Source organism: Hemiscyllium ocellatum, chromosome 2, assembly GCF_020745735.1.
Source record: "Hemiscyllium ocellatum isolate sHemOce1 chromosome 2, sHemOce1.pat.X.cur, whole genome shotgun sequence".
NCBI lineage: Eukaryota > Metazoa > Chordata > Chondrichthyes > Orectolobiformes > Hemiscylliidae > Hemiscyllium > Hemiscyllium ocellatum.
Window position 1 is genome coordinate 7129608 of NC_083402.1, and position 4258 is coordinate 7133865.

Here is a 4258-nt window from a genome sequence, read left to right on the forward strand (position 1 = left end):
ATAAATCCCATCTGGCCCAGAGGACTTGTTTACTTTCACTCCTTCTGGAATTGCTAATACCTCTTCCTTACTAACCTCGATCCTTTCTTGTCTAATATCTCATATCTCATTCTTCTCCTCTACAATATTCTCCTTTTCCTGAGTGAAAACTGATGAGAAATATTAGTTTAGTACCTCTCCAATCTCCACAGGGTCCACACTCAACTTCCAACTTCTGTCTTTGACTGGCCCTATTCCTACCCTAGCAGCCTTTTATTCCTCACATATCCATAGAAAGCTTTAGAGTTTTCCTTTATTTTACCTGACAAATACTGCTCATGTCCTCTCTTTGTTCTTCTTAACTCTCTCTTTAAATCCTTCCGAGCTAATCTGTATCTCTCCATCGCTTCATCTGAACCATCTTGTCTCATCAACATATAAGCCTCCTTCTTCCACTTAACAAGAGATGCAATTTCTGTAGTAAACCATGGTTCTCTTACCTTCTCACTTCCTCCCTGCCTGACAGGGACATACCTATCAAGGACATTCAATATTTATTCCTTAAACCAGCTCCACATTTCCATTGTCCCCATCCCCTGTATTTTGCTACCCCATTCTATGCATCCTAGTCTAGTCACATTATAATTGTCCGTGCCCCATTGATAATTCTTGACCTGTGGCATGTACCTATCCCTTTCCATTGCTAAACTAAACACAACTGAATTATGGTCACTCTCCAAAGTGCTCACCTACAATTAAATCAAAGACCTGGCCTGGTTCATTACCAAGCACCAGATCCAGTATAGCCTCCCCTCTTGTCGGCCCTTCTACAACTTGTGTCAGGAAACCCTCCTGTACACATTGGACAAAAACGGATCCATCCGGTCAATGTTGGTGAAGTTAAAGTCCCCCATAATGACCACCCTGTTCCTTTCACTCCTCTCCAGAAACAATTTTCCAATCCTCTCTTCTACCTCCTGGGAACTCTGTGGAGGCCTATTAAAAAACTACAAGCAGTGTGACCTCTCCTCTCCTGTTTCTAATCTCAGCCTATACTATCTCAATAGATGCATCCTCATCAAAAGTTCTTTCAGCCACCATTATACTTTCCTTGACGAACAAGGCTACACCTCTCCATCTTTTACCGCCTTGCCTGTTCTTAATAAAAGATCTAAACACTGGACCCTGCAACATCATTCCTCACCCTGCTCAATCCAAGTCTCCAAAATGGCCACTTCATCAAAGTCCCAAATCTATGCTGCAAGCTCACCTATCTAATTATGGAGACTCCTGGCGTTGAAGTAGACACACTTCAAACCAGTTTGCTGTCTGCCAGCACACTCCTGTGACCGTGATATCCTGTCTATGTCCTCCCTACTCACATCCTCCTGTGCATTGAAACTACACCTCAGGGTCCCATCCCCCTGCTGAGCTAGTTTAAACCCATCCGAATAGCACCAGCAAATTTCCTACCCAGGATATTAGTACCCCTCTGGTTCAAGTGAAGTCTGTCCTGTTTGTAGAGGTCTCACCTTCCCCAGAATGAGCTTCAATTATCCATATACCTGAAACCTCGCTCCTGCATCATCCCTGCAGCCTCGTGTTCAGCTAATATCTCTCCAGGTTCCTCGCCTCTCTATCACGTGGCACAGGTAACAAACCAGCGAAAATAACTCTGTTTGTTCTAGCTCTCAGCTTCTACCCTGGCTCCCTAAAATCCTGCCTTACATCCCTATCCCTCTTTCTATCTATGTTGTTGGTACCTACATGGATCACGACTTGGAGCTGGTCACACTCTCCCTTCAGGACCCCATGCTTGCCCTCATCGGTCTGGGCATTGACTCTCAAGGTTGGCAAGTCATGTTAGGCCATATTTGTACCATTGGCTGCAGTTTTGTTCTCCACACTATAGGAAGGATGTGGAGGCTTTAAACAAGGTGCAAAAGAGGTTTCTCAGGATGTTACCCCCTGGATTGGACTGTATTAGCTGAAAGGAGGGGTTGGACAAACTTGGATTACTTTTGGTAGACCATCAGAGACTGAGGAGGTGACCTGATTGAAGTGCTTCAATTTATAAGAGACATGGGCAGTTTGGATAGCTGGAGTCTTTTTCCAAAGGTGGAAATGTCAAATTCTGGAAGCCATAGGTTTAAGGTGAGAATGGGAAGTTTAAAGAAAATGTGTGAGGAAAGTTTTTTATGCACAAGTTGGTCAGTGCCGAGAAGGCACAGCCAGGGGAGTTGATAGAAGCAGAAATGTTCACAACATTTCAGAGGCATTTGGACAGACACATGAACAGATAGGAAATAGAGGAATATGGACAATGTGCAGGCTGATGGGATCATTTCAGAACAGCATCATGGTCAGCACAGGCATCATGATAGTCAGAATAGTTTTCCCAGAGTTGAAATGTATAAGTGCAGAGTGAGAACTCAAGGCTTTGCAGCAGCAGGGAGAGGGCTGTATCTCCCAGCTTCAGTTCCAAACCCCAACTTTAACAACTGAATGGGGAACTAAAACCCGAGGCCTGTATGAGCATGACTCCACCCACTCATGCCTTTTTTGTCTAATTTTTAAAAAAATCTGTTTACTTTGCTTTCTATGGAGCAGACATCTTGCCACAGGTTTACAACACATATCTTCAAGAGAAACAGGACAGAACAGATCTCCCTTAAAGGCACATATCGTCACAGCAGTGAAGAGTGAGCAAGGTATCAACAGGCTTTGGAGCAGACAGGCTGGTGAAATGGCCAGACAAATGAAAATTAACATTAGGAAATGTGAAGTGACACATAATGATAGGAAGAAGTTATGCCACAGATCACCCCAGATCTCATTGTATGCAAGAACTGTCTTCAAAGGCTGAATGTCCTACTCCTGTTCCTATGTTCTGAAGAATGACAGAGATGATATAACTGAAATGATACAACTTTACAGGAACAAAAGGCTCCTGGAAGTGCATTCCTAGTAGACTCGCCAACCTTAAGGGCATTTATATGGTCATTGGATAAACATATAGATGGAAATGAAATAGTGTTGGATAGATGGGCTTCACATATGTTTGACAGGTTGGTGGAATATCGAGGGCAGAAGGGCCTGTAGTGTGCTGTATTGTTCTATGTTCTAAAGTTCAAAAATGGTCATCCTGAATGATGGAACAGGTTTGAGAAGCTTAATGGTCTACATCTGTTCATATTTCTAATGGTCATATTTTTCATTTTCGATAGGACCACATAGTGTGTTAGAAACATCCAGGAGAGATGAGATTGGATCAGATGGGATTTTGATTCCTGGGGAGAGTTGACTGGAAACAACAGCAGAGAGAGTGAGAGGAACACAGAGCAAAATATTAGCAGGTTCAGGGAATGAGAACAGATTTAGGTAGATTCTTTTTATCCTTGCAAGGCACGTGGGTCTCACAGGCAAGGCCAGCGTTTGTTGCCCATCCCTGAACACCCTTGAAGTGAGAGGCTTGCTTGGTCATTTCAGAGGGCAGCAGGTCAGAGTCAGACACATTGCATTCAATCGCTCCTAAAAGGACACACTGATGTTTGAAATGGGGATTTGAAGTCACCTGTAAGCCACATTGGGTAAAGATGGTCACTTAGCTTCCCTGAAGGATATTAGTAAACTAGATGTTTTTGTTTTACAACAATTGATGACAGATGATCACCATTATGGAGATTAAGTTTCAAATGCAAATTTAATAATTAAATGTAAATTCTACAAGTTGCCACGATAAGAATTGAACCTCCCCTTTCCAGAGCACGAATCTGATCCTCACGTTCCCTGCAGCAGCCCAGCTACTGGGAGTCATTTGAGATTTGTGACACCCAACCGGACTCTTTTCCTTCAATCATTCAGAAGCAGCAGACAGACTGACCGTGAACAACTCGAGACAGCAAGGACTGAGCCTAGCCAGTTACTAAGCCAGATAATTTAGGAAATCGGAACTGGTTATTGTCCAAGACTTCTTCTGGAGTCAGTGACTGAGGAGAGGGTTTTTAACTCCACTGCTCTCTCACTAATCTAAAGAGCCTGATCAGCTCCCTTTTTGGAATGGTACAACACAGGAATTTCAAGCCAAACCAAATCCACCGAGTTCTGGATTCCCCACACAATGAACAGCAAACATTCGTTGATCTTCGAATTTGCTGTATTGTTGTAAATGAAACATTACAGACAACAGATTTTGGACATCAAGTTTTTAATCGAAATTAACAATCTAATGTTGCAAACTTAACCTACCAGAGCACAGATAAACTATAAGGCAATGTAA